Here is a 12,748-nt window from a genome sequence, read left to right as displayed (position 1 = left end):
TAATCTCTGCACATTAAGCAAAGACAAGGTTCTGGGAAAGTGGGTGAAGATCATGGTCAATGTGCGAAGGAACCCATTGAAAAAGGCTAGGCAGACTGCTAAACTGAGTGATCGGTCCAAGAAGTTTAAACAGAAGAAAGAATCTGGATTCAAAACGAGTGGTATAGAAGTTAGCCCAATGAGGTAGGAATCAAGGCTAGGGTAGAAGGAAAGTAGAAGAGCCTAGATTAATTCCCAAAGCTGACTGGCACCAAGATGGTATCTAATTACAATAAAAAAAATGTCTTTAGGGCTTAAGAAGATGGATGAAAATAAAATAAAATATAATTTAAAAATAAAATAAGACTGGTCTGTCCTCCATATGCACAGTCTAACTCTAGTGACTTGTAGAAAATTTTGGGTGGTACGAAGAGACTTTTTAAAATTATTTTCATTGCTATCAGGAGAAAAGAAAGCTTAAGTAGTGCACTTAACTCATCCTTTCATGTTTGCTACCAGGCTTAGTAGATTAGATAGGTGATTGATAGGCAGACAGATAAGTAAAAGAAAGAATTTAAAGCCAATTTAAGGAAATACCCTAAGTAAACAAAATAGGTAGTAAAGTTACGGCAAATTGGATATGGCAGAAGTTACTAAGCTCTTATGGAGATATTGTTTATAATTTTAAAATTCTTTATTTAATCAATATAATTTAGCATTCCCAACCAAGAGACAAATGGATACAAATTTTATTGAGCAAGATTTTTTGTGATTCCATTATAAGCTTACTAGTGTGCTTGTTCCTTTAGTGTTTGGCAAAGCAGCGGGAAGATACAATACCTATTGTCTGTTCTCAAGAAACATATAGTCTATTATGGGGAGAAATAAAAACCCATAGGAAAATTGGCAAAAACAAAATGAGTGTGAATCTGAGAGGACCTGATGATATTTTGAAGGAGGAAACAGTGCCTTTAGAGGCACAAGGGTCCAGAGAGTTTTCAGGGACTGGACGAGCCATAGTCTGGCACTTGAAGGATATGTTGTATTTGCCTGGGTGTGGGGGAAGGAACAATGCAGGAGGCTGAATGGTGTTACTGCAGGTGGGGTAAGCATGTTGCATTTTTACAGAAATGTACAAGCGAGGTGTATAGGAATAGGCTCTACAGAGCTAACCTGATATTGGGATCCAGTAATCTAATCAAAAGCAGTGTGTCCACGTAATTCAACCGTATAAAGACCTGGGACTACTGCCTGTTTCCTGTTGGGGAGATTCCCCTGGACTGATAGGGACAGGGATTTTCCATCTCACAAACTTTTCCCCTTATGAATAATAGGGCTCAAAAACTCACTTCTTTCTAAGCATGAATCTATAGTGATGGAAGTGAAAATATTCATGTGTAAACCAACTAAAAAATGACATGGCACATGCTGTGTGTCAGGCACTATACTAGCAGACTCCAGAGATACTGAAATGTACAAAACAGAATCCCTCTCAATTAACAATAAAACCCACAACTGAGGGAGAGAAACAGACAAATAAACACCAGATCATAATGTATTATTAAAATGGTCTGGGAAGAGTTAAGGACAGAGGTTTAAGGTGTCATTTAAAGAATTAACCAATTCATCCTGGGTGGGGGAAGTGACAGTTACGGATGGTTAAGTAAGTACTAACTTGAAAGACAAGTAGTCATTTACAAAGCTGATTAGGTTGGAAAAGGTGTCAAGGAAAAAGGGAATACCATATGTAAAACCAGGGGTTAAGAAAAAGCAGTGTTCAGAGAATACTAAATATCTCAGTAAGTATAGGCTGCATTAAAGTAGTACCACAAGAGGAAGAAATTACAATTTATGGATGTGTGGATTAGATTAATCTTCCCCTGGAAAAGAATTAAAGATATACACACATACACACAAATATATTTACATATATATATTTCTAGTTAAATGTTTGTATTAAAGGGCAACCAACTCAAATGGTACCTAGGGGGCCTCAAAACTTGGAGATAATGACAATACATAATGTGAGGGATACATTATTCTTGACTTTTCTCTTTGGATATTTTCTGGTTGGCAGGGCAGAGAATAGTCCCAAATTAAGTGTCAATTTTAGTGGCCTGAGGAGTCTGCGGATTCAAAGACCAAGCTCTACACAACCAGACAGCATAAATACAAGGGTAAAAGTTTTGGAACAGAGAAAACCACAGAGAAACAATTCTCAAAATCAGCAAACGTATATTCTAAAGTCATTGAATGACTCCCAAAGTCCTTTTTTTTTTTTAATGTTTCTTTATTTTGAGAGAGAGAGAGAGCATGCATGCTCATACAAGTGGGGTAGGGACAAAGGGACTAGCAAATAAAGGGAAAGAGAGAATCTTAAGCAGGCTTCTTGTACTAAGTATGGAGACTGATGTGAAGCTTCATGGGGAGCTCAGTGTGGGGCTCGATCCTATGACCTTTGAGACCGTGACCTAAGCCCAACCAAGAGTCAGAAGCTTAATTGACAGAGCTACCTAAAGTCTTTTTGGGAAATTCCATGAAACCCAGTACATAATATTAGGTAGTAACTGAAAGACCAGAACAGAGGTTTCTGATGTCACTCAGAATAGGGAAAATGGAAGTTGAAGTTCAAACACCTGGAGATTTCTGCTTGACTTAGGAATAAGGACTGCTACCTAGGGTTAAATGCAAAAATGAAACAGATCGATAAAGCCTAAAAGAGTCTTTTTTAAGTTGATTTATTTATTTTTAGAGAGAGAGAGAGAGAGTGCTCGGGAGAGGCAGAAAGAGAAAGAGGGAGACAGAGGATCCAAAGGGGGTTCCATGCTGACAGCAGAGAGCCTGATGCAGGGCTCAAATCCATGTACCGTGAGATCATGACCTGAGCCAAGGCAGACACTTAACTGACTGAGCCACATAGGTGCCTGCTAAAACCATTTTTGAAAGAATAAAGCTTATTTGCTGCAACATGACCTGCCTGACAAGAAAATGAAAACATCTTTGCAGAAATAAAACATCATCAAGATTCCTTTTTAAAATTTTATAAGCATCCAATTATTAAATTTTGATACATTGCAAAAATGAAGACTTATTAGCATATCAATAGTAAAATGGAAAGAATAGAGAAAAAGACCAAAAGATTTTTAATTGTAACTAATATATTCAAGAAAATTGGAGAGAAATTTTGAGAAAAGGCTTAAATATGAAAATGCAGAAACCAAAATCCATAGAAATGAAAAATTAAACCACTAAATTTAAGTATTGGGTATAATACTATATAAGAAAGAGTAGAAAGTCTGTAGAAAATATCCAAATTGAAGGAGGAGACCAAATATGATACCAAATAGAAAAAAAAAAAGAAAACTGTAAAAAACACATGATATATCTTAAAAAGATATACAAAGCATGGAATTCATCTCAGGTGAAAAAAATGTGAGGAAATACAAGTCTCTCTTTTTTTTAACTTGACATAATTCAAGAAGCTACAAGGCTTGTAAGAGAAAAAATATTTTAGAAATCTCCATCTAGACAAATGATACACAAACAATTAAAAACCAAAGTCAGTAAGTTAAGATCATCCAGAGAGGAGGGAAACAATGAGCTCCCTTCAAGAGAACAGTAATAAACCAATGAGCTGTTTTAATTATGTGAATGACTAAACACAGAAGTCCATTAAATGATGAATCTAAACTACTGAAAGGGTAGGAGAATGTCATCCTAGAATTCTACCCCAAGGAGAATAAATCCCACAATTGAAAGCAATGTATAGACAGTTTCAGATTAACGGGTCTGGAAGAAACTTTTGCCCATACATTTGCCTATAAAATGCACTAAAAGCTAAAAAATAATTATCCCAGATATAAATATGAAGCTGCAAAAAAGAATGAAGGTCATAGGAAAGAGGAAAATATGAGGATGTCACAGGTTAGGTTTCCAGGAAGTACACAGAAAGTTCACCAAAGAGCCATCTCAGAACCAACACCTTGGGGAAGTCAAGGTGCAGAATTGAGCAGAGGAATTTGGCTGCATACAAGACCAACAAAAGCCTCAGCTGATTCTTCAGGCCTTACTACTCTTTTATCTTCCATTTACTGCATGAGGCCTTCTCCAGGAAGTGTGGGGTGATTCTTGGAAAAGATGGCTTTCTTCAATCAAGGGCAGATGCCAAAGAGGGAAACCAAGTTTTGTGCTTTTGGTTATCAACACTACCAGCAGCTGACTGAGTGTTCCAGTCCTAAAGAAGTTAGACCTGGACGGTGGACCACTATGTCTATGACAGACCACCTCTTTGGGACTTTGATCTATTTATATTTTATATGTCCCAGGAGGAATTTCTTCAGGATTCTAATAGGCTTTTTCCCCCATGGATGAATTGTATGAGGAGAACATTTGTGGTATTAATTAGAGTCCTAACTACTGCAGCTGGTTTGATGGGCCAAACTGATACTTACCATCTTCTTCATCTACCTTTGATTACATATTCTTCACATCCTAGCATATTTGCTGGTAGAAGTGGGGAGACAGGCCCTCAGTTCTAGTTGAATTACCAGCTCTGTCTCTGGATGAGGTTTGTTATGTTTGTTCATTTGCCAACAAAGCCAAAAGATTCCCATATGGATCGTTTAGATGTCAAACATATGTTTCCCTGCCACATTTTAAAAACTTATTTTAGAGAGTGCAAATGTGAGCAGAGATGATGGGCAGAGGGAGAGAGAGAGAAAATCTCAAGCAGGCTCCACACTGAGTGTCCCTGGGATCATGACCTGAGCTGAAATCAAGGGTTCTATGCTCAATCTACTGAGCCAGCCAAGCACCCATTTTATAAAATCAATCTTATCTCTTCTTAGTGGTCAGAGCCCATGACATGTGTCATGATGACAACTCCTTCCATTGCCTGATGGTTTGAGGAGCTAAGAACATTCGGGTAGCAGTTACTGTGCACAAGTTAGTATCATTTTTGTTTTCTGGAAGTCAAGACCTCTAAATTTACTGAATCCAGGATTGTTTTTTCTTGCCAGACACTGGGCTGTGTGGAGATGAGATCATGGCAGGAACTTGAGGATTCATGACTGTCCAAAGTCATCCTTTATCTGCCACATGATAATAGAAGGACCTGTTCTAGCCTCCTCCCAGGAAGGAGATAACCAAACTTTCTCATTCTTCTTGTTTCACCATGAGTGTTAAAGAGAACTATAGAACTACAGGCAGGAATACTTTACAGTACTTGTAAGAACGCCAGAATAAATTACCTTCTCTGACCTAAAGGGACGTATGGACGTGACATGTTTGCCACAACAGTTAGCTCCCCGGTTCCAGCCTTCATTTCTCCCCAGTGTTGCCAGGTTCCAGCTTGACTCCCATGACATGATCTGCTATTTACTGATGTGCATCGTGACTGAAATGAAAAGGAAATCAATAAGCTGTCCATCCCACATCTGATGCTAATGGTATTTGCCTTATGATTCACCCCCCCTCCCTCCATAGTGCAGGCTCCTGCTGCCTTGCTGCCAATGTCTGTTATATCCTCACTGTTCTGGGTGTGTGGTAAGGAAACCCAGAAATTCTACCAGGATTCCTTGTCTTCTTCTGATTCACTATGCATTGTCATCCCCACCCCTAGATTTTGCATCAACAATATTCCTGGACACAGTTGGAATAACAGCAAGAGAATAGAGTTTGGAATTTGATAAATGAAGGCTGTAATCTTCCAATAACACATCGGGCAAAGCATTTTACCCTTCAGGATTTCAGGTCCCTCCTCTCTAAAAGGAAAGAGTTTGATAGAAATATTATCAATTTCCATTTCAACTAAATTTTTTTATGATTCTATAATCAAAGGTGTTTTAGGGATTTGAGTTTGCCAAAGGAAATAAGACCTTATGTAATCTTAAAACTTTCTAAGGATGAGGTAGACTTGATTTTTGCCACATAGCATCTATTTGGCCAGATCTAAGTTAATTATTCATAAATGGAGTTGAGTTTATTTAGCCAGCTAATTTCATGAACATGGTATAAAAGTGTCTAACAAATGTGTCATAGGACCAAATATGGAAAGTCATATAGCATCTGGGTTGGAACTAGTTAAACCTCAGCTTCTTTGTCTCTGAATTAGGAACATTACCTACCTCCCAAGGTTTCCAGAAGATGATGTTAGTTAATGTTTATAAATCATATAATACAGTGTCTAAGCATATTAACATATATTGCTGCTTTCCTTAGGTTTTGAACATAACTATGATTTCAGAGTCAGTAATCATGTAAATAGCAAGTAATATCCATATTGACAAAGATTAGAAAAAATGTTCCTCTTTCTCCTTTGGCTAATGAGCCTCATAAGCAAGGTCATGAAAATACTGAGTTCTAAACCTCCAGGGTCCTTGCACATGTGATACCATACAAGCAAAGTGAAAACTGAGAATATGGAATCCAAGATTTGTTCATCTCTATGGAAATATTTAGCCACAGGAAACATTAATAGCATTGCAGAAGCCCTACCTTGTGCACCCTTGTGGTCACACACCCTTCTAGGAAAGTAGACCTTCAATTCTAAGAGAATAGACTATACTAATATTTTAAATGTTTATTTATTTTTGAGAGAGAGAGACACACACAGAGTGTGAGCAGGGAAGGGTCAGAGAGAGAGGGAGACAGAATCAGAAGCAGGCTCCAGGCTCTGAGCTGTCAGTGCAGAGCCTCACGTGGGGCTTGAATCCACAAACTGTGAGATCATGACCTGAGCTGAAATCAGCTGCTTAACCGACTGAGCCACCCAGGTGCCCCTAGACTATACTAATTTTTAAACTTGTTGTAAAATACAAAAGTTCTTAAGTTTCCTAAAGTCCACTTAATGAATTTTTTTCTTTTATAGTTCTTCATTATTAGGTCCCATCTCAGAAAATTGTTATTTTCCGACAGCCATAAAGATTTGCTTCACATTGTGATTATTTCACATTGTGTGGTTTTAGTTACGTGATGCATTTTGAGTAAATTTTTGCATATAATGTGAGGTAAGGGTCAAAGTTCATTGTTGTTGTTTTTCAATTAATTGTTTCCAATGGAAATATTCAATTAATAATTATTTGTAACAATTGTTAATTGTTTCTAATTTTACTCCATTCTGTTTAAATCCTAAACTGTCAAACTAGCCTGATGTGGGGCCCAAATTCAAGAACTGTAAGATCATAATCTGAGCAAAATTAGGCATGAAATGCTTAACCAACTAGGCCACTCAGACAACCCTAGTATGTCTTTAGAGAAATGTCTACTTATGTCTTAGGCCACTTTGAATTATATTATTACTTTTTTATTGTTTTTCATTGAGTTTTAGGAGTTATTTATATATTTTAGAAATTAAACTTTTATCATACATTGTTTGAAAATATCTTTGCCAATCCTATAGATGTTCTTTTCACTTTATTGATTGTTTCCTTTCCTGAGCAGAAGCTTTTTAGTTTGGTCCAAAACTGTTTGTCTATTTCTGCTTTTGTTCCCTGTAGTTTTGGTGAAAGCATGAAATATTCATGAAATCACTGTCAAGACCAATGTCATGAAGCTTCCCTCCCCCCATTTTCTTCCAGAAGTTTTATAGTCTTAACTATTATGTTTGAGTCTTTAGTGAACGTTGAATTGATTTTTGTTTATAAGGCAAGGGTCCAATTTAATTTTTTTGGAGGTAGATATCCAGTTTTCCTGATGTCATTTGTTTGACGCTCTCCTATCCCCATTATGAATTCTTGACATTTTTGTGAAAGATAAGTTGACCCCAGATGTGAGAGATTATCTTGGAGCTCTCTACTCTGTCCTATTGTTCTGTAAGTCTGTCTTGATGCCAGTACCATACTGTTTTAATTACTGCAAATTTGCAATATATTTTGAAATCAGGATGTATAATACCTCCACCTTTGCTCTTTTTCAAGATTGTTTTGACTTTTGGGGGTATTTTTTTTGCTACATATGAATTTAGAATTATTTTTCTACTTCTATAAAAATATCATTGGGATTGTGATAGGGAGTGTAATGAATCAGTAGGTTGCTTTGAGTAGTAAAGATGTTTTAATGATGTCTTCTAATACATGAGCATGGGATTTCTTTCCTTTTTTTGTATCTTATTTAATTTCTTTCATCAATGTTTGGAGCTTTCAGTATACAAGGATAACTAACAAGTAGTTAGCTTTATATCTAAGTATTTGATCCTTTTCGATGCTGTTATAAATTGGACTGTTTTTCTAAATTCATTTTCAGGTATTTCATTCTCAGTGCAAAGAAATACAAGTGTTTTTGACATTTTGATTCTATATCCTGAAACTACTGTATTGATCTATTATTTCTAATTTTTTTTTTTTAGTAGAAGCTATAGGGTTCTCTCTATGTGATCAAATCATCTGCAAGCAAAGAGTTTTACTTCTTCCATTCAGATTTGAATGTCTTTTACTACTTCTCTTCTTGGCTAATTGCTCTAGCTAAGACTTACAGTGTTATGTTGTAGAGAAGTGACAAGAATGAACATTGTGGCCTTATTCCTGATCTTGGTGGAAAAACTTTGTTTTTCACCGTTGAGAATGATGTTAGCTGTGGTCTTTTCATATTCAGCCTTTATTATGTTAAAGTCATTTCTCGCTATTCCTGGTTTGTTGTGTTTATGATTAAAGGATGTTGGATTTTGTCAAATGCTTTTCTGCATTTACTTAAACACATGGGTTGTTTTTAGCTTTATTCTTTTAATGTGGTGTATCATATTGATTGACTTTTCATTTGTTGATTCTCCTTGCCTCCCATGGATAAATCCCAATTGGTCATGGTGTATGATCTTTTAATATGCTGTTGAATTTGGTTTGGTAATATTTTGTTGAGGATTTTTGTAGTTATATTCAGCTGAGACGTGGGCCCATAATTTCCTTTCCTTGTAGTGTCTTTGGCTTTGGTCTTGGGGTAATGTTTGCCTCATAAAATGAGTTTTGTAGTGTTCCCCCTCATTTAAATTTTTGGAAGACTGTCAGAAGGATTGCCTTTAATCTTCTTTAATTGTACAGTGGAATTTGTCAGTGAATCCAGTGAAGCCGTCTGGTACTAGGCTTTACTTTGTTGGGAGGTTTTGATTATTGTTTCAATCTCCTTACCAGTTATATGTCTGCCCTTTTTTAGGAATCTATTCAACTCTTTTAATTATCCAATTCATTGACGTATAACTAATTGTTCATAGTCTCTTGTGATCATTATTTCTGTGGTATCATTGTAATGTTTTATCTTTCAATTGTTTATTTAAAAAATTTTTTTTAATTTTTCTAATAGTTTGTCAATTTTATCTGCAAAAAACCTACTCTTCTTTCCATATATTTTAGGATGTTTATATGTTCATTTTCATTTGCTTTAAAATATTGTCTCATTTCCTTTTTGATTTTTCCTTTGATATATCAGATGTTCAAAAGTGTGTTACATTCCACATATTTGTGTATTTTCCAGTTTTCTATCTGCTATTGGTATCTATATTCATTGCACTGTGGCCAGAAAATACACTAGGTATGATTTCAATCTTTTAATATTTGTTGATACTTGTTCTGTGACCTAACACATGCACTTGAGAAGAATGGCTTATTCTACTGTGTTTGGGTTACATATTCTGTTTATGTCTGTAAAATCTATTTTTTCTATAATGTTGTTGAAGTCTTCTGTGTCTTTATTGATTTTCTGTCTTGTTATTTAATTACTTATTGAAAGTGGGGTATTTAATTCTCCTACTATTAGTGTATTTTTGTCTGTTTCTCTCTTCGTTCTGTCAACATTTGATTTTTATATTTAATAACCCTGATATTGGGTATATATATATATATATATATATATATATAGTTATAATTGTTATATCTTCCTGATAGATTGACCCCACTATCATTATGTAATGTCCCTTTTTTCCTTATAACAGTATTTGACTTAGTATTTATTTTGTCTGGTATTTGTCTGGTATAAATATAGGTATCTTGATCTCTTTTGGTACTTATGGGAAATATCTTTCCTATCTATTCTCAGCATATGTGTGTCCTTAAATCTAAAGGAAGTCATTTGTTGACAGCATATAGTTGGATCTTGTTTTATTATCCGCTGGACTATGCTCTGTCTTTGGGGGAGGTTAATCTACTGATATGTAAAGTAATTATTGGTAGGGAAGTATTTACTGTGTATCCTTTTGTTAATTGTTTTCTGGTTGGCTTGTAGTTCTTCTGTTCCTCTGTTCCCCTTTTCCTTTCTTTCCATCTTTCTTTATGTTTCATGTTTTGTATTCTTTGATTTCCTCCTCTTTTTCCTTTGTATAACTTCTATAGGTTATAGAATATGTTTATTCCTTGTGGTTACCATAGGCTTACATAAAACATCTTACAAGTCTAAGCTGATGACAACTTATTTCAAGCTCATTCAAAAACTCTATACTTTTATTTCTCCACATTTTATTATCGATATCAGAATTTATGTACTTTGTATTATTGATGTCATAATTTGCATCTATTTATACTGTGCACTTGTTACACATTTTATTTATATTTATTTTACTAATTTTGTGTTTTAACTTTTATGCTACAATTAAAGGTGATTTACCTGCCACTCTTTCACCAGATCAGCGCTCATATGTCTATATATTTAACTTTACTAATACGTTTTACATTCTTTATGCTATCATGTTACTATGCTATCATGTTTAAGTATCCTTTCATTTCAATTTGAAGAAATTCCTTTAACATTCCTTTCAAATCACGTTTAGTGATGAACTCCTGCTTTTATTTGTTTGGAAGAATCTTTATCTCCCCTTAACTTTTGAAAACAGTTTTGCTGGGTATTCTTGACTGACTTTTGTTTTTCTTTCAGCACTTTTAATATATCACTCCATTCCCTTCTAGACTACAAGGATTGTTGCTGAAAAATTCACTGATAATCTGAGGATTCCCTCAAATGGGACAATTCTCTTCTCTGCTTCCAAATTCTCTCTGATGTTTGACAATTTGATAATAATAAGTCTTAGTGTTGATTTGTGTCCATCTAATTTGAAATGTCCAACTCTTTCCCTCCCCAGAGAATAGTTGAGATCTAGGGTTTTTACTGTTTCCTTTTCACAAAGCTGAAAGAAACTATAACAACTCCTTGCATGCTAGATCAATCACATTATCATCTTTGTTCTCACTGGCCACCAGGAAGCTCGGGTATACTGGTCATGTTAATGCTCTGACATAGGTAAGATGAAGCCAAACCTTTGAACACCCTACAGAAATGTTGGGGCATTGGAAGCAAGGTCCAGCTCCTTCCTTCTCCAGAAGCTGGAAGCCAATGTATATCATCATTTACAGGTTATAGTTTTAGTGGAATGGATCTACAGATTTCACACAAACATTCCAGTAGTGAAACAATTCCATTTATCCTAAAAATGACTATAGGGTCTGTAGTAATATCCCACTTTTCATTTTTTCCACTTTTAATTTTAATATTAGCAATTTTTATCTTCTTTCTTTTTACTTTATTAGTCTAGCATGGGATTAATAATATTATCCTTTTCAAAAGTCCAAATACTAATTTTATTGAATTTTCATTTCCATTATTTTCCTTTAATACTTCCTGTGAGTTTAATTTATTTTTTATCTTAACAGGAGATAATCTCAATTATAGATGTTTAGATTTTTCTTATTTTTAATATAAGCATTTAAAGCTTATACATATTTCTATAAGCACTTATTTAGCAATGGGACAAAAGCAGGGTCAGCAGGAAAGGAAGAAGTAGTTTCACATGTTTTTTGTTACTCTCTTGGCCTGAGAGCAAGTAAAAGGAGATGATCTGGTATTCCCCCCCCCCACACACACACACAACCTACCAGGAGGAATTAAAATTTTTCAGTCTGAAGGGATTTATTTTGCATATGAGAAATCTTCTACAGCATTGAAAGAATTAAGAAGTTGTTCCTTAGAACTGAGGACATTTAGAATTTCTAAGACCCTTAAGCATGGGGCTCATTTAGAGCCCCTATTTCCTGAAAGAAGCACTCAGGTGTCTGGGTGTTATTTCAAGGCTCATATTGTTTTTTCTATTAGTTTTGTATTGCTCTGCCATGCTTTACTGCCTGAGCGAATGCCCAGCCTGTGAAGTTGGGAATTAAAACCCTAATTTACATTTTCATGAACCAGGGATGCATTTTTCTCTAGGAGCACATGTCAGTTATTTGTAAGAAGAAATAAACCTCATGAGAATATGGGACTGATGTGAATAATATGGATGAAAGTCACAGACACATAAATCTGTGGGGGAGGGCAATGTTTTAAGGAGCCTTCTCGGAGAAAGGCCCATTGGTGGCCAGTGTAGACACTATCACTTCTTGAAAGAGTGATGTGACTATCCAAATGCTCTCAGATTTTTACTCCCAACCTTCAAGTTATTAAATATGCCAGACTATATGGCCATAGGAGTCTTATCTTTTAGTTGATGCCTACATCAGAAGACAAATAAGGAGGCATTATAGAATAAAAGTAAGGCCTGATATTTTTTTTTTAAGCCCAGCACCCATCAAATAGTTTCTGATAGAGAGTTGTCTAAAGTTTGTCTGGGGAATCACCTTTTACCAATGCTCAGCTCACAAGTTTTGAAATGAGTTGGCCTTAGTCAGATATCCAGGGTTGGGTCTTAAATCATCTGGACTGCTATTTGCCCACCAGGATTTATACTAGAAATATTAGGGTGATTTCAAAAAATTAATGTCTGGATCTCACTCCCAGATACTCTGACCTAATTTTCCTATGATAA

This window comes from Suricata suricatta, chromosome 2, assembly GCF_006229205.1.
Source record: "Suricata suricatta isolate VVHF042 chromosome 2, meerkat_22Aug2017_6uvM2_HiC, whole genome shotgun sequence".
Classification (NCBI taxonomy): Eukaryota; Metazoa; Chordata; class Mammalia; order Carnivora; family Herpestidae; genus Suricata; species Suricata suricatta.
Note: the sequence above shows the minus strand (reverse complement) of the source record.